This window comes from Zalophus californianus, chromosome 4, assembly GCF_009762305.2.
Source record: "Zalophus californianus isolate mZalCal1 chromosome 4, mZalCal1.pri.v2, whole genome shotgun sequence".
Classification (NCBI taxonomy): domain Eukaryota; kingdom Metazoa; phylum Chordata; class Mammalia; order Carnivora; family Otariidae; genus Zalophus; species Zalophus californianus.
In genome coordinates this window covers 155,260,043-155,285,438 of record NC_045598.1, presented here as the reverse complement: position 1 = coordinate 155,285,438, position 25,396 = coordinate 155,260,043, and the positions used below count along the sequence as shown (strand labels likewise).

At 46.5% G+C, this 25,396-nt stretch overlaps 1 long non-coding RNA gene across 1 annotated transcript; it reads left to right on the top strand.

The window, feature by feature from the left end:
• The first annotated feature begins 285 nt into the window (after positions 1 to 285).
• Positions 286 to 3,804, top strand: LOC113915888. Its single transcript, XR_003517835.1, has 4 exons — positions 286 to 389; positions 653 to 813; positions 1,913 to 2,039; positions 3,595 to 3,804. It is a non-coding gene; the product is annotated as an uncharacterized LOC113915888 (long non-coding RNA).
• Positions 3,805 to 25,396: the final 21,592 nt, after the last annotated feature.

Below are 25,396 nucleotides of genomic sequence, written 5' to 3'. Positions count from 1 at the left end.
GAATTTGGGATGATTGAATACGACGATGTCTCGGCGGCAGCTCGCACAGTGTCTGCAACAGAGGAAATGCTCGGTCAGTACCAGCCGCCAGTCCCCTCGCCCCCACCCCCGTCCACACAGCCGCAGATAAGCTGGCTTCCCCCACGGAGGCAGAGAGGAGCCCCGATGAGTCATCTGTACGCACAGAATGGCAGTGACTCGCCCCAGCCCGGGCTAGAGGCTGAGAAGCCTTTTCAAGAAACTTCCCACGCTTGTAGTACTTACTCGCGCAGAACCCTCCGCAGCCTCCAGCGGGCCTCCGACTCTCAGCTTCCTCCTCTTACTTCTCCGAAAGCCTGAGAAAGGGAAGAGCGGCTTCTGAACTTCCTCAGGCAGACCGAGCGCCCCAAGTAAGACCCAGGAAGCCCCCGGAAGGGGCGGCTGCCCTGCGCGTTCCACAGGTGACCCGGGGGTGACACCCAGCCCTGGCCGAGCCCCACCGAGCCAACGCTGCGCCCCCGTCTCGGGGCAGTGCGTCTGGTAGCGGAGGAAGTGAGGCCCCGCAAGGCTAGGAGGGGGCCACAGCCTTCCGTCCACATGCACACATGGGGAGGTTTTCTCATCAAGGCAGGCTTGACCTCCAGGCATTTCTTGCCGTCCCCGCTGTTCACAGCTGTCGCCCGTTCTGACTGGCTGGTGCCCCCGGGCCACTATGTGTGGTTAGTGCAGACAGCAGCTGGGGACGAAGGCGGCCCTCACTGAGCCCCTCCGGGAGCCTCCAGCCGCCAGGAACGTCCCACCTCCGGGCTTTCCCACGTGCTGCTTCCCGGCCAGGTATGCCCTCCTTCCCTTTCCACCTCTCTTCTTGTCCCTCCTCCGCCAGATCCCACAGCAAACCAACCCAACACTCCCGGGGGACTTGCCTGGCCCATGGCCCTTGGAAGAGGGAGTCCCAAAGGCTGTATCGCTCCGCCGATGGGACTAGAGGTGGTCCCCTGAGCCCCGAACAGCTAACCACCGGCTGGCTCCTGACTTCAGTGTCCTGGATGCAAGAATTCGGCTGGGTCAATCAGATTGCTGTTTTTTTTCTAGCGTTTGAACTAATTCTGTGTAAGTTGTGGCCAGGCAGTGATAAAACACCCAAAGACAAAGCAAAAGAACAACAACAACAAAAAATGGTATTGGAAGTGTATCTGGATTCTAGGCTTGAAGCCTGTGACAGCCATTTTGGGGTCATTTCCAAGCTGATGAGCAGGCAGAAGAAGCTGATCTACAGAGAAAAAGGAAGAGACACAGAGGGAATGAGAAATGAGAGAGAGAGAGAGAGAGAGGAGGGGAAGGAGGGGAGAGAGGGGGTTGGGGAGCCAGTGGGCCTCTAGTCTTTCCAGTGTCCTGTTCCAGTTCAATAACCCAGGGCTATGTAACTCATTTCCTGAGCTAGGGTTCCGTGACGTTCCTCAATCCTTGCTGTAAAAGCTTCTTTTTCACTTTAACTAGTTTGAAGAGATGTCTATTGCTTGAAGCCAAAAGAGCCTTGGCTGGAATATTTTCCTTTGAGACTCAGACTGAATGACCACCCCCCACCCCCAGCTCTGCACACCTGCAACCCCAACATGGCCCCCAGCTGTCGCGGCACTTGGCTGTCTCGGCACTTGGCTGTCTCGGCACTTGGCTGTCATGCTTTCTCAGTTCCAGACTCCTCCAAGGAGGGGTTTATCCCCATTTCTTTCTATCCTCAGCACCCAGCATGGAGCTCGCTGAAGATCTGGTGCCTCATGCCTGATTGTTGACTGAGAGAACTAAATGTACCTGTGTTTTCAAGCTCCAATAAAAATTCCTTATCTTTGCATACTCTTTATAGTTTATAAAACATACTCATCCCCAGGCTTCTAGCTTATAGATGACCTGAACAACCTCACTGTGTGTTTCTTAGAACGACACAGATGTGACACCGGTGGCTGGTGAAGACTTCTGTGGCTGTCCCTTGCTTGACGGAAGTGGTCAGCAGAGAAGTTCAGTGACTTGCCTGACACTGCACAGTTGGTGACGTAACTAGAACTGTAAGTCAGGTCCCCTGATCCTGAATTGGGGTATTCCTGTATCCATAGCCTGTATCCTTGCACTTACCTCCACCTTTATGAAATAGGTTGTGTGATCCCCAAAATACCAAGGCAATCCTCAAAGAAAGCTTTTAGTCCCACCTCTGAGAGCCCTAACCTATGCTCTAGGGACTGATGAGTGAATCTAGGGCAAGGTTTTAAAGGACATCGGCTCTCTAGAATTAGGGCAGCCCTGTCCTCTCAAAGCTTTGCACCAGCACTTGTCTCCCTGGTGCTCTCCTGGGCCTGTAACCCCTCACAAAACCATGAGAGTCAGGCCTCAGAACTCCACGGTGTTCCCATTCCCCGAATTGCCCTCAACTCACCCAGCTCATTGCCAAAGCGTTCCCGGTGACTCCCGCCCGATGCATCATTTCTTCGCACTGCTGAGAATGCTGAATGCAACACGCAAGCTCCAGGAGCAAACTTCACTCCTTCCCTGCTTGCATTCACCACTTTCCCCGCAAGAGTGTTAGCGTGTGGGATGTCTATTCCTCAAAATGTTCTCCTTTAATCCATATGCTCCTAATAAGAGAACAGTTCTCTGCAGGATTTTAGGTGGAATCCCCAAATTCCAAGTGTTCACATTTAGGGGATTTTTTTCTACATATAGGATACTTAAAAGTACTTACAATATTCTGTGTACATTCCAATATTCTGGGTACATCCCAATGTACATATACATATACATATACATATACAATGTATAAAAGTACATCCCAATATTCTGGGTACATCCCAATAATTAATATGATAAAAATCATTTTAGCATTTTGGTAAAACTTAGAAAGCTACTGAATTTGTCAAAATGGCTTATTCTCATATTCTGCACTCAGTCATGCGTCATGTGTCATTTTTGACAAATGCCAAGTGTTTTGGGAAGCCCTGTATGAGGGGGGGAAAAAGATCCCCAGATTGTGATAAATACTTTGTCATACTCCACAAAAGCAACTACATTTATTTTTTCTATTGACGTGAAATTCACATAAGATAAAATTAATTATTTTTAGATGAACAGTTCTGTGTTTACAGTGACCACCTCAGTGGCTTTTAGTATATTTACGGTGATGTACAATACCACCTCTGTGGAGGTCCACAACATTTTCATCACCCCAAAAGGAAGTCCGGATCCATCAAGCAGTTTTCTCCATTTCCCTCTCCCTCCAGCCCCTGGCAGCCACCAGCCCGCTTTTCTATCTTTGTGGATTTGCCTATTTTGGATATTACACGTCCGTGGAATCAGAGAACATGAGACCCTTTATGTCTGGCTTCTCTCACTTCGCATGGGATTTTCAAGGTTTATCCACAGGGAGCATCTGTCAGTGCTTCACCCCTTTGAGCCTGAATACTGTTCCATTGTGTGGCTATACAGAGCCTGCCTGAACTGCGGGGAGGGGACCCGGAACCCATCTACCTATGGGAGGAGTGTCAGAGAGTCGGTGGCCATCCTTACAACACCACAATAAGTAAAATGAAATCCTTTTTTCCTCTTGCACTTTTTTTTTGGTGGGGGCAGGGATGCGGAGCACAGATAGTTGAATTTGCACGACCTCAGCGTGACTAAGTAGGTCTCGGCTGCACAGCTGCTCATGGCTTCTGGGCACGGAGGGCCTCCTCACAGCCAGGCACCTGCACGATTTCTCATCATCACAACACCATGAAGTGCAGATGCCATTATGCCCATTTCAAAGGAGAGACCCAGAGAAATCAAGGAACTTGTCCAGTGGCCAGGTACTGCCAACCCCCGACCTTCACCTCACCGCGCTGCTTCTAGATCTGCAGTCTCTTCTTGGCTCCTGTCTTAGTCCAGCTGGGTTGCTATGATAAAATACCATACGCGGGGTCACTTATAAACAGCAGAATTTATTTCTCACGGTTCTGGAAGCTGGACGTCCTAGATCAAGGTGCCAGCATGATCAGGTGAGGGCCCTCTTCCAGGCTGTAGACTTCTCCATGTATCTTTATTTGGTGGAAGGAATGAGAGAGCTCTGTGGGGTCTCTTTTGCAGTAATCCCGTTCATGAGGGCTCCACCCTCATTCCCTAAGGACCTCCTAATACCATCACATTGAGCATGAAGATTCAACATATGAATTTGTGGGTGGGGTGGGGTGGGGGAGACACAAACATTCAAACTCTAAGGACTCCTTCTCTTCCCGGTTGCATCATCTTGAGGAGTGCTCTCCATGGATTACAAACCTCACCGACTCCCTTTTCTGTATCCTCAACAGTCTAAAGCTCTCAGCCTGGGCTCATTTCCTGCCCCTTCCCACCTTGAGCTGAGCAGTCCCGCAATACTTAACTGCTTCTGGCCGACAGAACATTCAGGGCTCCTTCGCACATGCCGTTCCCTTTGGCGGAAGGTCCTCCTTGTTTTTCTACTTGGCGAACCCCTCTTTATCCTCCAAGTCTCAGCTCCTGTGTTACAGCCTGCGCCGGCAGGCAGAGACCCTGCCTTCCCATCTTGGCCTCCCTAATACCCAGCACCGCACTGCCCCGTGACCTCAATACCTGCTCCCTGAATGAAGCTGTACCCTGTCCCCGGCCAGCTCCCGAGGCACTTATCCAACCAGGAGGGAGGTCCTGGGACCCTGGGCGAAGCCATTCTGAAAGGCAAAGGGTCTGAAAGGCAGTTGTGCAAGGGCTTTGCGGGGCAGGGAGAGCCTAGAATGTTCCAGTTCTCTTTTACGGAAATGCCAGTACAACCTAATTTCCTCCCTTTTCTGGTAAAGAGGAAAAGCTCCCCAGAACTCTGTTAATCGTTCTCTGGGCCATTCCTTTCCCTCTGCCTCTGTCTTCCCGGTGGGTATTCCACCTTCTCCCTCTCTACCCCTGGGCAGGGGCGAGGGGGCGCTACTTCTAGAAGGTGGGAGGACAACCAGGAGAAGTTGCAGAGGGAAAAAGAACATCTCGCTTTTTTTTTTTTTCATCATTGAGGGATTTCTTTTTCATTCTCTTGAATTCTGCCCTCTGCAAACAGGCACGGTGATGCCATGCCCCGGCTTTTCCCTCACTTCCCGTATTTTTCCCCCTTTGTTGGGAGATCTTCCTGGGATGGGGCCATGGCTACACGCTAGAGTTTCCCGTGCTGAGTCAATGCCGGAGAGAGTGGGTGTGTCCACACGAGAACGAGTGAGCAGTAGCTGGGAAAAGAGCATCTGAGAAGCGGGAAGACAGAACTTGTTTGAGAAGAGCCTTCAGCGGTGGTCTCCTTGCCGGGGTCCCTGCTCTCAGGCCCCCCAGGGCTGCAGCTGTGTCCATCTAGTCAACCACCCTGTAGGAAACCCTACTCCTCAAGCTTGTCTCGCATCAGGTAAAGACAATGGAACTTATGAAAACGTTGCATTTCCATGACATTCAGTGATCCATTGATCCTTCCATTTAGTTGGCAAATATCTGCTGAGCACCTTTCATACTCTAGGCAGTGTGCTAAGTTTATACCCAAGAACCTGCCTCATGGGAAAATAGGTATCACGCTACATAGCACATACTTCCTGCCTGACTTCTGCCTGCCTGTCCTGATTCTTAGTGCTGAAGAGCTTAGAGATCCCTAGTTCAGGGCGTGTGTTTTCTAGGTGAGGGAAGAAAGTTCCAGAGATAGGTAGAGTGCAGAGTCTTCTACATCGATGGGGGCGAGGAGGCAGGGCAGAGAAAAGGAAGCGTGGTCTGGTATAAAGGGCTTGGTTATAGGCTGAATTGTGTCCCCCACAAAAGATGTTGAAGTCCTAACCCCCAGGATCTGCAAATGTGACCTTATTTGGTAATAGGGTCTTTTTTTTTCTTCCTCTTCCCCCCCTCAGCTTTACTGAGATATAATTGGCATACAACATTGTGTAAAGTTAAGGTGTACAGTGTGTTGATTTGATATCGACTGCAAAATGAATAGAATCTTCTGGACCCTTATTTGGATAAGGATAACTTGGTCAAGTGTTTGATGATCCCGGAGTGGGCCCTAGTCCAACATGACCGTGTTCTTACAAGAAGGGGAAATTTGGACATGGAGATAGACCCACACTCAGGGAGAGTGCCATGTGAAGATGAAGGTGCAGATCGGGACAATGTATGTACATGTCAAGAAATACCAAAGATTGCCAACAAACTGCTATTGTCAAGGTGAAAGGCCTGGAACAGAACCTCCCTCAGAGGGAACCAACCCTACTAACACCTCAGTCTCAGATTTCCAGCCTCCCGAATTGAGACAATAAAGCTCTGTTGTTTGAGCCATCCAGGTTGTGGTGCTTTGTTACCCAAGCCCCAGCTGCAACCGGAAGTCAGCCAGATGCAGCAGATCTGAGCAGGGCATGGAACTGTTGAGAAATGCTCAGAGACGTGAAGGAAGTATCAGGGGACTCACCCCAGGGACTCACACGTACGTAAGAAACATTGGATACTGGATAAGCCCATCGTTCTGGCCAAGGTCTCCTGCTGCTTCCAGACCTAAGGGAGAGTCACGGACCCTTGGAAAACCTGGACCCCTTCAGCCTCTCTGCCCATGGGGACCTTGAGCATCTCTGAAAATCAGAAAGTGGCCTCCATTTTATTGGGGGCAGAATCAATTTAAATTGTGGCGGCTTGTCTTCCAGCTGTCAGCTCGGGCCAGAACATCGCATATTTTCCATCAATAATTCAACGATCTCAGAAATAGAGGCTCCAGGGATTCCTTGGGGAGCTGACTGGTTCCATTCATTATTTAGCGGGTACTTACAGCCTTGCCCCTGAGTGCCAGAGAATCCTGCTCCAGGCTGGATGCCTTCCCCATTCACTCCTTCTCCCTGCCCCTCTGCCTTCGGTGTTCATTTTCTTTTTCTCCTCTTTTCTCCGAGGCTGCTTCCTGTCATCGGGCATGGATACCTTCCAGATTTTACAGTTTCCCGCATCTCTATCTTGCTGTCCAGCACAGGCTGAGATGCTAAAGTCTAAGATGAAAGGTGTATTTAAGAATTCTTTTAGCTCTCCACCTTGCTTAAAAAGGGTTTGTGTGTAGCAACACATAGAGGTTTTGTTTGTTTGTTGCTTATTTTTTTTTCAAGATGCTTGTGAATTGTTCAAACAGGGCCTCTTGGCGAGGCAGCTGGGAGAAGGATCGCAGCATTCCTTCTGATGGCTCCTTTGCACCCACTAGTTGCCCTGGAGCTGCTGGTTTTGTGCGTGGTAGAGGAGAGGAGCGGGTGGGGGGCTGTTCATTGTGTAGCGGCCACTGGAGAGACGACACCCAGGGACAGCACCTGCGACAAGACCAGTGGGCAGCAGCGGTGGTGAGACAGTTTTTGGTGGCATGTCGGGCAGTAGACAGGAGTGAGTGGTATTTGGAGCACAGGAGAAGTAACACTGAATAGCCCATGGCGACTAATACACACTGGTTTGAGGGCACAGAGGGGCCTCCTTGAAGTAACTGGGAGAACTGAACAGAGAAAGGATGATGGCAGGGTCTATAGGGCTTCAGTCAAGGGGCTGGGGACTCAGAGCTACTGTACTTTGACATCGATGTTGATCTGATTTGGAACTCATAGCCTATAGAAGCCTGCAGCATGACTTAGATGCTAAATACAGGGCAATTCACAGAATAGCTGTTGGTCACTGTAAAATATTTATTATTCAGTATTCTGGTGGTGTACAGCTAGGAAACAAAATGTCCTGACACTGAATGGTTTAAAACAACCATTTATTTTGCTCCTGATTTTGTAGGTGAGGAATCTGTGGAGGGCTTGGCTGAATGGTTTATCTCTGCTCTACATGGTGTCATTTGGAGCAACTGGGGAATCCACTACCAAAAGGGCCTTTTGCTCGAATGTCTGGCACATCTAGTGCTTCGTGGCCCCTCTCTTCTCAGGCAATATCTCGTCCTCCAGGGCCTGTGCACGTAGCTGACATTCCCATGGCATGGTGGTCTCGGGGGAGGCTGCATTTCTTACGTGGCGGCTAGCTTCCAAGAGACAGGAGGTGGAAAAGGCCAGACCATCCAAGAGTTGTCACAAGAACTGGCATTTGGGTCATTTCCACCATGTCATAGTGATCCAAGTTTATTTTATGTTGCAGTAACAAGGCCTCCCAAATCTCAGTTGCTTAATGCCACTGAAGTTTATTTCTTACTCATGCAAAAAAGTCTATTCTGGATATAGTCATCTTCCAGGGCAGCTGTTCTCCATGGGTTCGTTCATTTTTCCAGGGCGCTTTGGTCTTAAGGCACCTCTATATCAACACGTGCTTCCAAGATCACTGTTGGAAGAGAAGACAGAGTTTGCATGCTCCCATGCAAAAGCGAAATGTGTCCCTTTCACTCACATTTCATTGGCCAAAGCAAGTTAAATGGCCAAACCTTATTTCAAGGGGGCAACGAAGCACAATCCTCCCTGCCAGAAAGACAGGTGAACCTGGCATATTGGGGAGCAGTGGTGACGTCACTTCGTTCCTCCAGAGGGTGATGCTCATGAGGATCGACTGAAATCAACTCATCATTGGGACCCACACAGCCACACTGAGAGGGGACTTCTAGGAGGCTGGTTAGCGCCACTCAACACTCAGCGACTAACTCCTGCCCTCCAGCCTTAGGAAGACAACTTTAACTGGTGAGTCCTCACAGTTACTGCACATTTTGGAGTTCCTGGGTTGTCTTGGTCCATTCGGGATGCTGTAACAAAATGCCATGGACTAGGGGGCCAACAAGCAACGGAATTTTATTTCTCACTGTTCTGGAAGCTGGAAGTCCGAGATCACCAACAGATTTGGTGTCTGTTGAGGGTTGGTTTCCTTGGTGGTCTTCTCACGGTGGTCTTCTCACCGCTGCTTCTCAAGGCGGAAGGAGAAAGCAAGATCTCTGCTCTCTTTCATAAGGACCCTGATCCCGCGCATGAGGGCTCCACCCTCTCCAACCAGTTACTTCCTGTGGCTCCACCTCCGAATGCCATCACCTTGGGGGTTAGCATTTCAACACAGGAATTTTGCAGTGACACAGACGTTGAGACCACAGCTCATGTTTGTTTTTTAAGGAGTCGAGACTCTTAAGTATTAAATTTAAAAACACAAAAATTCTATTTGTGTGAAATGAATAGACATAAGGATTTCAAACAACTCACAGAGTGTATTCCAATGTCTGCTTTGCTTCCCTATGTTTTCATCCCCTTCCAGCTGTAACCCCCAGGACAACAATAACCCAAAGAGAGCACTGTTCTCTAATATGTAAGGCCAGAGACACTCATAAAAGCCTTGGCCGTGTGTTTAGTGCCTCTGCTGTGGCTCTCCACCTCGCTTCGATTTTCCCTAGGAAGGATGTCGTTGGGGATGAAGGCACATTCCAACCCCATCACGCTCTTAGGGCGCAAGAAGGGTTGTTTCGGTTTAAAAATTGTACATTTTCCACTCTTGCTCCCTTTGGAGGGATTTAAAACCCCTCACTAGTTTACAGGCCTGTGTGACCTAATGGGGAGAGAGCCGTGTACAATTTTTTTTTTTTAAATGTCTTCAGTGCTCTTGGGAAAGGCTACTTAATCATTAGCCAACCACTTGTTTTCTCTTAATCTCTGTTAATTACCTTTTTGTAACCAGAGACAGGAAGAGGGCTGGGAGCCCAACAAGCCCAACAGGTGAAAGCAATACTAAGAAGGGGAGGGACCATTAGCCAATCAGAGTGAGGCGGAGAGGCGGGGCAGACCCCCCCCCGCCCCCCCGCCCCAGTGCGTCAGCGCTGCCTGGCGCGCTTGGGGCTGGCGACAGGGGCCAGGTGGGGGCAGGCTGGGAGCAGAGATCTTCCGAGTAGTTGGCTTTTCTGGGTAAGTGAGATTTAGAAAGGAATTTAACTCTTTTAGCAAAAAGTTCACCAGAAAATGTGTACGTTCCCTGCCTTAGTACAGGGACTATGCAGACAGTAACGCAACCACTGACGGCTGACTTGTCCTTCGCAGTCCGGGACGCAAGGCCCGAGTCGGGTGTTGCTTGGTGTGGTAACCCCAGGGCCTCTCATGAGGCCCGGCACCTGGCAAGCTCCCCCTCGGCTGACGAAATGAATCCACAAGTTTATTACAGACAAACGAATGGGACGGTGCCCAAGGCTGTTTATCCGAACACGCGTTCTTACTGCCCAGGCCTTGGGTGTGGGTGGTATAGGAGGAGGCAGAGTAGGGCAGGGGCTTGTAGAATGTCTCTCAATTTGGGTTTATGTGGTGTTTCCTCATTACCTTCAGGCTATACATTTTTGGCAGAAATATGAGAGAAGGGATCAGGTGATGTTAAATTTGAGCGGGATTATGATGGTGTCTGACGGTTTTGTCCATACAAAGTTACTATAGTTGTCTTTCTCATTAATAAGTGTCTCCCAGAGTGGTGTGTTGAGACCCTGTGAATATCCTGTTTCTCATGACACTTTGGTCCACTAGCTTTAGTATTCATGGATGATTGGATGATTCAGTTGATGAACCAGTTATTACCATGATGACCGCCAAATGTTGACTTTCTAATTTTCATCCTTCCTTCTGCATTTATTAATATTCTACTGTAAGAAAGAGCTTTCCTTTCCCCCCATTTACTTATTTAAATCAGTTTTAACTAATTATTCTTATTTGAGTCAATAATCTATTACTATCATGAATTATTCTGATGCTTAAATTGTCCCAGGTTTGGCCTTTGGGGGCTCTTATGTTTTACTGCCCTGCCCCAGCCTTGGAAACAACCATTTTCCTAAGGTGCCCTCTTTCTTTTTAGTGGGGAAGGTATTTAGATACCAAGATCTGGGGGCCAGGGAAGCCCATTGCTATTGGAGTGTCATTGCGTTTTAGCTTTCTTACTGGGCAGACCTAGGAAGTATATGTCTGTATACACACGTACACACACATACATACACATACACCCACACTTTGTTTTATATCTATCTGTCTGCAATTAAAAACCATTAGTTCAAACCATAAGTTTATACTGTTATCTCTAATTCCAACCTAACATCACAGAGCTTCATTTTAACTCTCTCCCTTTCCATATTTATGATTTCCTTTTCCAACAGTGAAAAACCTGGCTCCTATCATGCATGATATACTGTTTTCTTTTCTTTTTTTTTTTTAAGGCAGAGGGAGAGTCTTTTTTTTTAATATTTTATTTATTTATTTGACAGAGAGAGACACAGCGAGAGAGGGAACACAAGCAGGGGGCATGGGAGAGGGAGAAGCAGGCTTCCTGCCGAGCAGGGAGCCTGATGCGGGACTCGATCCCAGGACCCTGGGATCATGACCTGAACCAAAGGCAGACGCTCAACGACTGAGCCACCCAGGTGCCCCTGTTTTATTTTCTTAATCCTAGAACATACAGAGACTAGTTTCAAAATAGTTAGCCCGTACCTCTGCAGGGAAAAAAAAAGCAAAATGAAACTACTGACTTGAGTTCAATGTTTACAAATAATTTTTGTCTCTAGCTTCAGGATAGATGGTTCAAATACTTGGCTTGAAAGTTACTCAAGAGAGCTATGGTTGTTGTTTTAACTGCTATGTTTGGGTGGTTTATTTTGCAAGGGATTATAGAATGACTTTTCAAATGAGCATTTCTCACAGGTCCAATGTGAAAAAGTCAGGCAGGACCTAAATGACATCAAGCTCTGGGGAAAGAAGTTTCACCTGACCCTTGTAGAAATAGGCATTTATTAGTTTAGGCACTTCTTGGGTGAGTCTGGAAAGAGAAGTACTGGCCTTGGGCCTAATTATGAATGAGGTGAAGTTTGTCTTTGATATTCTGTCTCTCTCCTTTCTCCATCATTCCCATCTGATGGGAGCCTCAGCCCCCAGATACTCACTGCTCTCTGGCTGCCCTGAACATCGTGCTATGGTTTTCCAGTTTTGCTTAGGTCTTCCTTTCAATCCTCCAATTAATCTTTCTAGTCTCTCAGCTGTGAATGACCTGTGAGCCCCTGGAGGTATAGCTGTCTAGTCAAACACATTCACAAGGGAGAGTGAAACGATTAGCCAGCTAGGTAGGTACCCTCCCCTAGGGTACGTGTGTACTGCAGTTATTAAACTCAGGCCCTGGGGAAGCATAGAAGGGAGATGTCTTTGGACCAAGCCCTTCTTATCCTGACCCCTGACTTCTGCCAACTTAATCTGTGGACTGCACTTGTCCTGCTGGGAAGAGCTGGAGGAAATGGATGTAATGTGTGCTGCCTTGAAATCATTACAGATCATTTATCACTTGAATGGTTTAATGCATAAGTAAACACGTTGTATTTATAGACTTCTGTTCCTGAATAGTGAGCTTATGAGCAACCCCATTCTGTAGATCCTGATTCAGTGGAATGTCTTTAGTATCTACCACTCGAGTAATACGTGAAGCAATGAGTTAGCTGGAAGAACTAGTCAGTGGAAACAAGATTAAGATCCCCATCCATCGCTGCTGCCGTGACCACAGGGTGGGATAGTATCAGTGACTCTTCAAATTAAGGAGTTTGAAGAGAACTCCTTATTGAACTGCGGACTTACTCAGGTGCATGGAGCATTTCATATATTGACCAGCACAACAGCTGTCCCAGAAGGTGGGGTGGGCTTCAGAAGCAGTTAGAAGGATTGACTGTAGACTGTGTAACCATTTCTCAGGGGTTTCAGAAATTATTTTGGATAGGGCAATCTTTTAATAAGAAGGAGTTTCCATTATAATCAAGATGAGGGCTTAGAGTCATCGAACTTGAATTTTCAAAGAGATACATTAGTCTGTACCCCAGGCTGGCAAGGCAGGGCATAACTCCTGATATAATGCCATGTCGGGTGAGAAATGGTGCCTGCCCTTCCAAATCATTCTCTGCAGCTAATTTCATAAGTGTCTCAAGGGCAGAGCACAATCAGCATATGAATTTCAGTATTACAGAGAGATTTCCAGGGAGTTACATTACAAATTAATAGGCTGAGACTGAATTTGGAGGGATGATTAAAGTACCTGGTTGGTCTGTCTTCTGTGGCAGAACTTCTTAACTTGGGGCTCAGGGAGGGGCTTCAGGGGATCCATGCCCTTCCCAAACTACATGCGATTTTATGTAAAGTCCTGCATTTTAATGTGCATTTTAATGAGGACAGAGACAGCAGCTTTCCCTGGATTCTCAAGGGGGTCCTTGACCCCTCAAGGTTAAGAATCTTAATCGAGTTACATAGTTCTGAGACTGCGTCTCCTGAGCAAGCCTCCACCCCAAAGTGTGACAGGAAGTAGGGCACCAGGATGGCTCAAAAGTGCCATAACCACCTCTGCTCCCTTAGTAGGACTCACTTTCCTCCTCCTAAGAGAATATTCGAATGCACGTGAGGGCCGGTGAAGGATCTAACTGCTCTCATTTGTTTTAAAGAAGGACTCAATCCCAAAAAAGTTATGCTCAACATACCTCGCACTGGGCTGAGACAGGCTTGGGAAGAAAGGCTCAGGTGAACAGCAAGATGTACTCTGGAAAAATAGCGAAAGACAAGAGTGTGAATTTCGCAGTGTTTGTGGCCTGTGAGCTCAGTTTCCTCATCTGTAAAATGGGGATGATGATGATAGTACTGACTGCATGGAGTTGTTTATGAGGATTTAATGAGTTTATACTCTGTAAAGCCCCAGAACAGTGCTCAACATGCAGTGAGCAGCCAACATAGATGGTTATTATTATTGTGGTCAGCATCGGTTTGATCTACATAGTCGAATTCATCAGTTCCTTCAGTCAGTTGATTGCTAGTACAGACCCAAATTTTGAATCCATTTAGGATTCCATAGCTATGTAGAGAAGAGTTCAATTAAATAGTAAGTAGGTTTGATTAATTTGATTTCAGGGGACATTTATGGCAGGGAGTGGATGGGCTTGTTTTTCAGAGAAACCCAGCTTCAGTCCGAGGCTGTGGGTATAGCATTTCTGCCCGGCACAGGGCAAAGTCCCAGCTCATGTGAAGGAGAAAAACAGTATGATCCTCATGACCTACTTCCTGAGGGCCATCTATATTGTAAGAACTCTACAGATATTATCACCCTTATTCTTCACAATAATTCTGTAAGGTCAGCTGGGTATACCATTTCACATATGAGAAAATTGAGAATCAGAGAGGTTGAGTCATTTTCTTAAGGTCACACAGCTGACTGGCACACACACTGACTGACTCCAAAGCCCACACTCTGTCTTTTAGACTCAGCTTCTTCCTGATTTCACAATTACTAACTGAGATGAGAATCAGTTTATGATGCCACCCAATTTTCCTATGTTAGCAATACAGCTTATTTCAAGGGATCTGGGGAAGGAAGAGAAAGGAGAACCATCAATTTCTTCATCACTTCTCAGATTCAGTGTGCTCTCAACTAGCCTCACTTCCTCACGCTCCATATTCGATGCGCCCCTCCCTGGTTCTTCCTCTTCTGCAGCCCCTGTCCCACTTAGCATCATCACAGCAGGCAGGAAACCGGGGAGTCTCTTGGCTCCTTCACCATCAGCCTCCATTTTCAAGCAGTTACCAAATCCTCAGATTTCTTTTTCTTTGTTACTTTTTTTTTTTTTTTAAGTAGGCTCCACACCCAGTGTGGGGCTTGAACTCACGACCCTGAGATTGAGAGTTGGATCCTCTACTGACCGAGCCAGCCAGGCACCCTCCAAGTCTTCACATTTCAGTCCTCAAAAGACCTCTCCATGCTTACCACATTTGTCCTAGTCTGGGTCTCATCCTTTTGTGGCCTGGATATCTCAACACTTCCCCAGCGGACTCCTAGCCTTCGGTCTCTCCCCCTGTGATCCATCCTTTATGCTGTCTGCAAACTGCTGAAGACAAGTTCGGTCTTATCATTCCTTTTAGTCCCTCCAGTTGCCTACAGGATAAAGCCTGAACTCCTCGTTGTGGCTTACAAGGCCATGGTCTAGAATTTCTGGGATAGTCACCCAGAAATGAGCCACAGATTCCCCTTTCTCTGGGCACTGTCCCCTCCTCCATGAGTTGGGCTACCAGGTACAAATTTGCAAAACGTGACCTCACCCCTTAGCGCTAGTAGATTGGACCAGGGGAGGTCCCATGGCTGGAGCTGTACCAGTCAAGAGTTCTCTCCCCGAGAACTGGAATCGGGACACTTTCTCTGGGCCTGAGTCTGTAGCACATACACACTACAGAGCACTGAGCAGGACTGGTATTCTGCGATCTGTACCGGATGGTGTCTGGAGGGAGAGGGAAGGACACTGATTCCTGTCTGCCCAGAGAAGGCGAGGAAAAGATGGAGAGTGAACCCTGGCTGACTCATCCTGACCTTCTACTTCAAGTTTTTGTTCTTCCTGGCACCCTCCAGTGTGTCCCCGCCTTTGGGTTCTGAGAGATTTCCTGTTGCTTTATAGTACATTTTTCTCTGTAGCTTAAGCCAACTCCAGTGGGTGTTTACATGCTATCCAAGACCCAGCTAATCTGACCCCATCCTTCCTCCCCGTCTCTCCTACCAGCTCTCCCACCTTCCCTCTGTTCTTTTTGTGCATTCAGCTTTTGTATCAGCCAAGAAAGCACTCATTTCCTTACCGTTTGCCCCACTCTCATCACTCTGTGCCTTAGGTCATGCTGTTCCTTCTGCCTGCAATCCCCTTCCATAGCTTTTTGGTCTCTGACACTCTTACTTGCCCTTTAAGGCTCTGTTCATACGTTACTTCTCTTCTGAAGCTTTTCATTAGTCCTTCCTATGGTCTCAAAGCTCCGTGCATGCCCCATTCTGGAACTTGCCCTCTTGACTTCGTGTTTGTTTACGTGTCTGGCTCCCCATGAGACTGTGAGCTCCCTGTGGGCAGGGCACAGTCTTCCCCATTTCCTCAACTCTATTGTCTGTAGCTCAATTTGTACAATTTCTTGAATATGTTGGTAAAAGGAAGGTCTGTGGCTCAACGTTCTTGGGTGGTTATCTCAACTATGCATTCCCTGCCTAGACATGGTACATGGATTGGGGTAGAGATGCCTTCAGAAGTAGCCCCAATATGGGACTGTTATGGAAGGGGAAAGATAAGAAGGCCTCGAGGAATCAAACCTGTATCCCCTCATTCTGGACTTCCCTCAAAGCACCCCAGAGGCTCTGGCTTGACCTTGCTTCCTTTCTGGTCAGGAACTCGACACAGCCCAAAAATATCACGACCCCATGGCTGACCTTGGGTACCCCCAAAACTTGGCAGGGAGTGACATTTGACATTGCTATTTCTCTTCCTCCTTTCGGTATCCTCTCCCAGGCACCTGATCGGCCCACTTGCCTCCTGGCTACCCCTTCCCTTCCTCTTCTCTCCTTTCCCACCTACCGCTACCTCCCACGCCCACCGTGAAGTTCCCCCGCCCCCAGTCATGCCACCCCATCAGAATTCTCTTTCAGGACCCACATCCTTGACAGTTTACTTTCTGAATTAATGAGAATTTATTACACACTGTGCCAGGCAGTGAGCTAAATGTTCCCTGAGAGGTTGTGCCAGAACAGGGGACATTGTATGCCAGGCTCTCTAGGCTCAGATCCTGCTAGGAATAGGAATAATAATGGTTTCTACCTCACAGGAGTGTTATAAAATTTAATGCGTGTGAGGCACTTAGAACAGCACCAAGCATACAGTAGGTGCTCAATAAGTTATTATTCATGGTAAAGGGAACATTCCTCCAACATGAAGGCACACGAGCATCCTAAGGAAGCTAATGGTTTGGTGACCTTTCAAACCAATATTATTTAATATCTGTTTGAACTTTATTTGGGCAGTGTTTTTGCAGCCTGTAGCATGCACCAGAATCATCTGGAGGGCTTTAAAAACAGCTGGGCCTCCCCCAGAGTGTCTGATGCAGGAGGTCCTATACTGCTTAAGGATTTGTATTTTTTATTTTATTTTTAAATTTCTAGTTATTTTATTGTTGTAAGAACACAACATGAGATGAGATCTACCCTCTTAAACTTTTAAGTGTACAACACAGTATTATTATTATCATAGTACAATATAGTATTATATGTTAATTATAGGCACGGTTTTGTATAGGAGATCTCTGGAACTTACCCATCTTGTGTATGGAGCCCTTATGCCCATTGATTAGCAACTCCCCATTTCTCCTCCTTCCCTGCCCCTGCTGACCACAATTCTACTCTCTGGCTCTATGAATGTGACTATTTTACATGCCTCATAGAAGTGCAGTCATGCAATATTTGTCTTCCTATGACTGCTGATTTCAGTTAGCCTAAGGTCCTGAAGGTTCATCCATGTTGTCACAAATTGCAGGATTTCCTTTTTTTTTTTAAGGCTGAATGATATCTCATTGTACATATATATTGCATATTCTTTATCCATTCCTCCATCAGTGGACATTTAGGTGATTTCTACATCTTGTCTATTGTGGATAGTGCTGCAATGAACATTGGAGTACGAATTAATATCTTTTTGAGATTCTGATTTCAGTTCTTTTGGATAAATACTTCAAGTGGGCTTGCTGGGTCATATGGTAGTTCTATTTTTAATTTTTTGAGGACTCCCCATGCTGTCTTCCATAGTGGCTGCACCATTTTGCATTCCGCCAGCAGTGTAAGGAGTTCCAATTTCTTCACATCTTTGTCCAACACTTGTTGCCACCTTTATTTATTTATGTATTTATGTATTTATTTTCCTACTAGGAATCCGAACAGGTGTGAGCTGATATCCCATTGTGGGTTTATTTGCACGTCCCTGATGCTTTTGTTGAAGAAATTATCATTTCCCCATTGGCTATTCTTGGCACCCTTGTCAAAGATAGTTGACTGTATGTGTGTGGATATGTACTATATATGTGTGATTTCTGGCTTCTCTATTCTGTTCCATTGATCTATATGTTTGTCTTTATGCCAGTCCATACTTTTTTGATTACTGTAGCATTGTGACATATTTTGAAACCAGGAAGTGTGATACTTTCAGCTTTGTTCTTCTTGCTCAAGATGGTTTTGGCTGTTCTTGGTCTTTTGTGGCTCCATATGAGTTTTAGTATTTTTTTCATTTCTGTAAAAAATGCCATTGGGATTTTGATAGGAATTGCATTGAATCTGTAGATTGTTTTGGATGGTATGGGAGTTTTAACAATACTAAGTCTTCCAGTTCATGAAAAGAGGATGTCTTTCTTTTATTTGTGTCTTCTTCAATTTCTTTCATCAGTGTTTTGTAGTTTTCAGTCTAGAAATCTTTTACCTCCTTAGTGAAGTTTATTCCTAAGTATTTTATTCTTTTTAGTGCTATCATAAATGGGATTGTTTTTACTAATCTCCTTTTCAGATAGTTCATTATTAGTGTACAGAAGTGCAACTGATTTTTGTATGTTGATTTTATGTCCTGCAACTTTACTGAATTCATTTATTAATTCTAACGTGTATGAGTGTATGTGTGTAGTCTTTAGGGCTTTCTATATATAATATCATGTCATCTGCAAACAGACATTTTCCTTTCCTATTTCCTATTTGGATATCTTTTATTTCTTTTTCTTGCCAAACTGCTCTGTCTGAAAATTCTAGTACTATATTGAATAGAAGTAGCAAGAATCAGCAAGCATCTTTGTTTCCTGATTTTAGAGAAATAACTGTTTTTCACTATGGAGTGTGATATTAGCTCTGATGAATATATATGCAAAAATGCTCAATACAGTACCAGCAAAGTGAATTTAACAGCACATGAAAAAGATCATGCACCATGATTAAATGGGATTTATTCCTGGGACGCAAGGATGGTTTAATATATGAAAATCAATTAATATACTTCACATCAACAGAATGAAGGATAAAAATCATATGATCATCTCAGTAGATGCAGAAAAAGTATTTGAATTCAATGTCCTTTCATGATAAAAAGTCCCAACAAACTGAGAATAGAAGGAAATTGCCTAAAAATAAAAGCCATATAGGATTTGCATTTGTAACAAGTTATCAGGTGATGCTGATTTGCTAGTCTGAGGACTAAATTTTAAGAACCACTTTCTTTAGAGGGGTACCTGGGTGGCTCAGTCGGATGAGTGTCTGACTCTCGATTTCAGCTCAGGTCATGATCTCAGGGTCCTGGAATCGAGCCCTACGCTGGGCTCTGTGCTCACCAGGGAGTTTGCTTGAGGATTCTCTCTCCCCTCCCTCTTCCTCTACCCCTCCCCCCTGCTCACATTCTCTCTCTCTCTCAAATAAATAAATCCTTTTTTTTCTTTTTTTAAAGAATCACTTATTTAGAGCCATGGTTCACAACCTTGGCTGTACATTAGAACCACTCGGAGAACTTTTAAATTAAAACACCAATTCCTGAGCTGCATCTTGTGGAAATAAGTGAAGAGCAATCAAATAAGGTCAAAGGCTATTTATTCAGAGCTTGCACTACAAGAGAATCAAACACCACCATCACTTGTATTTGGTAGAGACTCAAAGGCAGGCAGAGGAGTGGAGAAAAAGGAAGGCTTTCAGATTTGCCCTCATTGGGGTTCTTGAAATGGGGAAGCTGGAAGTAGGCTAACTAGAAGTGGGGCATCCAGTGTGATTGGTTAGGGATGCATATTTGACTTTCCCTGGTTGCTTCTAAGTGAGAAGATATTAAGTTCTGAGTGTTGTTGGTTTCCTGGGCTGGTTACTGCAGATGGTGTGGGTCAGAGTTCTGTTGTCATATAGTCATATAAGGTTGGACTGGGGTGTGTGTGTGTGTGTGTGTGTGTGTGTGTGTGTGTGTGTGTGTGTGTGTGTGTGTGTGTGTGTGTGTGTGTGTGTGTGTGTGTGTGTGTGTGTGTGTGTGTGTGTGTGTGTGTGTGTGTGTGTGTGTGTGTGTGTGTGTGTGTGTGTGTGTGTTTAAATGCTCCAGATGATTCCCATGAGAGCCAAGGTTAAGAAGCATGATTTTGAGAGAAAGCCTGAGCACTACGCAGGGCAAGGTTAGAGAGTGAGGAAGGACAGTGGTATTGCTCTTCCTTTCTTCCCTTCTCCCCAGGAACAGATCCCCTGGGTGAAGTGATTCACCTCCTAACAAGTTAGTGATCATCTTTGTACTTGGAGGCACCCTAGATGATGGATCCTCACCCCCAGTGCAGAAACTTATTGAAAATATGACAGCTCGCAGGATTTACCCTCTGTTTTAGCATCTCTCATAGATTGGCTCCCATTGAAATTACAATAAAAACCAAACTCACCAGGACCTATGAAGCCCCTGTAATTCTCTGGCCTATCTCCTGTCTCTGTTCCCGCGGTCTCCACACTCTCCCTTTACCAGCCCCAGGGCAGCCTGTTCCTGCCACAGGGCTTGGCCCTCTCCATTGACAGCACTCTTCTCTCTGAGAAGCCTCCCCCAGTGCCCCTTGATGGGGCACGTCTCTCCTCTCTCAGTCCCTTCATTACTGTTGCTCTGTTTTCTTCATCCCGTACCTGTCGGAAAGGAATCCGTTTATATGTATATTGCCTCTCTCTCCCAACAACAGTGCAAGCTCCCTGAAGGCAGAGATATAGCTGTATTCTTAGTGCTCGAAACATAATAGGTGCTCAGTAAACATTTGTTGAGTGTGTTAAGGGTGAAGGTGGGGATGTTTTGAGAGAATTGGGCACTTCCAGGTCCTCAAAGGCTGCCACCTAATCATCTCTGACTATGCCCGGAGCCAGCAAATGGGCCACTTTCCAATAGAGTCTGTATCACGTGTGACAAGGGTGCTGTGTAATTGGGGGGGGGGGTCATTTGGGTGAAATCAGTTGAATCAAGAGTGTGGATGTGGCAACCAAGGGTGCTCCTCTCTCTTTGGCTTTCAAGAGAACTGCGGGGTGCTTAGGTCACTGACAGCCTCCAGCTGTCCCCTTCTGTCTCCACCATGGCATTCACTCCAAGACTACACTTTGACAGGGCTGCTCCCAGCCAGCGACCAGCATGACAGAGATTCTGGAGTTGGGCATTTTGCCCGGTGGGTCATCTTTGCTGGGGAGCTTCTCATTGCCTGGCCAAGACTACACGGCAGTCTGAAGTTGTGTCTAGTGTTCCTCCCTCCTGCTGTGCTTTCTCAGGTGGCAGACCTGCACTGTGGCCTGAAGCCCCTCCCTGCTTACTCCTGATCTCTCCCCTTTATCCTTTCCAGGTGTTTCCTGTAACATGCTGGCGCAGCTAATCCCATTTTGTTTGTTTGTTTTAAAGATTTTGTTTATTAGAGAACATGAGCAGCAGGGAGAGGCAGAGAGAGAAGCAGACTCCCCGTGGAGCAGGGAGCCTGATGCGGGACTTGATCCCAGGACCCCGGGATCATGACCCGAGCCAAAGGCAGACGCTAAACCGACTGAGCTGCCCAGGTGCCCCTAATCCCATTTTGGTATCTGCCTCTGAGAAGACTCAAACTGACACAGAAGAGTTGGAAACAACTCTTTATTTCTCCCTGTAGCCATAACCTCCTGGTTTTCATTTAGGTCCTGTCACAGCTTGTGAGGTATAAAAATTTAATAAAGGATTCATCAATGAGGAAACACCCTGTCTCCTCCTCCTTAATGGGGTCTGGAGCAGGCTTAACTGATGGAGTAAATATTACTCTTCCATTTTAGGCCTGAGTGAGGTGGCCCAAGGGCTTCTGGTAGAGTAGGGTCATGGAAATCACAGAAATGCATACTTTGGGAAGTCCCTTCTTTTTATAATCCCCAGTGGACATATGCATCATTACCCTCAAGGCCAGCTCATCTTATGAGGAAAGAAGCACTTGGCAGAGAGGATTGGAAATTAAAGCGAAGTTGCCAAGTAGAACTAATCAATGACAGGATGCCAGGAGAAGTCAGGGAGGAGGGAGTAGCAGTGCACTTAGGAGAATGTGCCTGGTGGACATTATCCAGGAACAGTTCCCACTGAGCAACTGAAAGTATTCAGTAAGCACCTAAGTGCAGAAAATACTGCTTGGAGGGGTTGTCCCAAGCAAGTGAGAGATAGGATCACAGGCCTTTCTAGGACATCTTCTAGCCCAGTGGATTTCAAACGGGTCCCTGGGGTTACCTCTGGGATTTCCTGGAAGGGTTAAGTGCGGGTCCCTACAGATATGGGTCTCCTTGTCATCCTGTTCTTCAACCAAAACACCTCCACCACAAAGGTTCTGCCTCTCAAAACCGGGTCTGAAACTGCTAATATAGTTCACCCCTTCCTTTTGTCCTCAGAAAAATGGAAGCCCAGAGAGGTTGTATGACTTATTCAAGGTCACACAACAATTTCATAGCAAAGGTAGATGGGATTAGAACCCAGGACCCTTAATTTTAGTCCTGTTCTCTTTCTGCTTCATAATGCCACCCCCTTAAGGAATTTATAATCGCTGTGTCAGTTTAGTGGCTATGTAAGCATGGACATAATCTGCAAGCTTTATTGACAAATAGCTCAAGCAGATGTTCAGGCTGGGGCTGGGTCAGTGTGTCAATTTCCTGTTCAGAGGAGATACCAAAGAGATTTCCCTGCTTTTCCCTCAAGTTGTCATTTATATGTATATTACTTATATGTCCTCATGGATATTTAAATCTGTCATTTGACAAATGTCCTGCTGCAGAGGCAGCGTTAGGTGATGGAAGGAGCATGGATTGGGGAGCCAGACAGATCCAGGGCTGAGCTCTGACTCCTACACCAGGACCTCAGATAAGCTTATGTTGTCTTTCAGAGCCTCCATTTCTTCCTCTGTGCAATGTGGGCAGCTTCTGTTACAGGTTGCTTTGAGGATTAGAAACGACAGAAGTGAAGCACCTAGCCAGTGCCCAGCACATTGTACATGCTCCATAATTAGTAGAGAGCATAATAGAAGGGTGAGAACACTTATTTTATGACCCTTAAGGAATCAGAGTAGAGGAGAAAATAACACATGTTGCAGTGAGGGGACAATGAGCTGCTAAGATGAGGGAGTAGTATGTGGGATCAGAACTAATCTCCAACAGCGTTTCAAGGGGAGGAGGGACTTGCCTTGGAATTTCAGGGATAAGTGGTGGTTGGGAGGGGGGATGTTCCATGAGGAGGGGATCAGAACATGAGCAAAGAGGCAGAGGAAGACCTGGAGTTATTGGGAGTAAATCCTAGTAAATCACTGAAGTATTAGGAGAAGCTTTAGAAATGCATGTCACTGCTCCAACAGGAAGGAAGATTCTAGAAATAGTTCGTTGCTCTTGATGAGGACTCAGATGGCTTAAGAGCTGAGGAAGGGGTACACCTCAGGTTTTCTCATTTTCGTTTCTTTGGGCCCTTTCCTGAGCTATTTCGGGGTGTGGAAACTGAGAGCCAAGGAATTTAAGTGACTCCCCCAAAGTCACACAGCTGGGAAGTGGCAGAGTTGGACCCAAACCATTTGACTTCCCAGACCGAAGTTCCTTCCAGTTTCACATTTCTTGGTTTCTCTGTTGTGTCTAATGCAGGACTGGGCAGATAGATAAGAAATACTTGGGGGGGAAAAGCCATCAATCTTGACTGCAGCTTGAATAAATAGACACTACAACAGCATTCTTCAACACTAAGTGCACACTGAAATCATCCAGGGAGCTTTAAAAAAAGAAATGTGGAAATCAGGCTCTGATGCACCACTCACATCAGTATCTCAGCAGGACCTGGGCATCAGTATGTTTAAGGCTTCCCAGGTGGTTCTGGTGCGGCCAGGACCATGAATCATCAGGCTGGACTGAGTGGCACACCTGGTCCAACCTACGTTGGCATTTTTCAGAAGAGTTCCTGAATGGCACACCATCTGTGTCCGCCACATGCCCTTCTGCGGTCCCCTCATCGGCAGGCGAGTACTCCCTCCCTCTCTCTCTCTGCCATATTGCCTCTTGATTTGGTCTTGGTACTCATGGTGGTGACTAATTAATCCTCCCGGAACAATCAGAGGAGACCTGATCATGGGTGAGCCATCTGGAGATCCTTTTTGGTTAACTTGGACTTTGGGGAGGCTGAGGGGAAGAAAGTGGGAAATGACTCATACCCCAGATGAAACGCAAAAATTGCACTCAAGAAGAGTTGTGGTACTTGGGCTGTAACTTTTCCTCCTGTTTCTCAGTGGTTCCAGATGGTCCATTTTCTCTTTCTGCACCCCCATGTCCATACTCACTGCTGTGTGTAGGGAGGCATAAGGCAAGGACTCTCTAAGCCATTCTCGTCCCAGTTTACAAAGTGAGTCTGGTGTTTCTTCAACAATGAATGTCTGTAAAATGCTTTGTGAGGACTAGGGAGAGAACTCCCACAGTGATATCTTTTACAGTAGTATTCTCTTTCATAGATGGGAATAGAAGGAGTCAATCCGTCACAAATATTTATTGAACATTTGTTTTGCATAAGACAGAGCTAGTATTACAGTCCTGCCCACATCCCCTTGCCTGGGGCGAGGGCGCACATCCCATAGCGGCTATGCATGGTGGCTGCAGATGGCTCACAGCGGCCACCCTCTCTGGAGAAGTGTCCTCAGCCAACAAGTACCTCATCACCCATGAAGTGGCACGCTCAGGGTGGCCCACAGCCCATGACTGACTGTTGGAAGTACAAGATGCCAACCCGTTGACTCAAATGGGGTGTGGTTTATGCTCCTCAAAATCATGGCTAGCCTTGACCTGAGCTGCATCCTTGCTTAGCACGTTTTCCTTCTCTGTGTCCTGCCTTCCCCCAGTGCCTTCCCTTAGGGCAATGCCTCAAAAAAAAAAAAAAAAAAAAAATCACAGGCTCTGAGATCCCTTCTCAAAATACCTTCCAGGAGACTGACCAGAGACAGAAAGTTTCCTAGGTGGTGTGGGAGCTGCAGAGATGTTTAAAATACAATTCTTATTCGCAAGATGCTTCTTGGTCCATTACAGAGGCAAAGCATTAACATGCAAAAAGTTTAAAGGAGAAGAAGTAAATAACAAGGAAGATACTTTGTGACAGATCACAGGTACTACACAATACTTGATGAGTTTTAGAGGTAGAATGGTTTGAAGGAGGGTGGCAGAGACCCATGAGAAGCATTTGGGAGGAGGAGATAGCATGAACAAATTTATAAAGGCAAGAAAACAACAAGGTGTAGGATACAGAGGTTCTCAAACCTTATGGTGCATCAGGATCTCCTGGAGGGAATGGAAAAACACCGATCACCCGCCCCACCCAGTTTCTGACCGGTAGGTGTGTGTTGGGAATGAAATAATTTGCATTTCTAACAAGACCCAGGGGATGCTGATGCTGCTGGTCTGCACACCACCCTTTGAGAACCACAGCTATATAAGGTTTGAGGAACCAGGAATTGTTATCTCCTGGCATGCATCCTTATACCAGGGACCCTGAGGCCACCACTCAGATAGCAGAATTCAGGGGAGAGAGGGCAGACACTTAAAGAACAGGGTGTCAGATTCTTGTCCTCTGATTTTTAAGGAGGCATTCTTAAATCCCAGTAGAGAAGCGATAACCTTAAAAGCCTTGACTTTAAAATGCAAGGACTAGGGC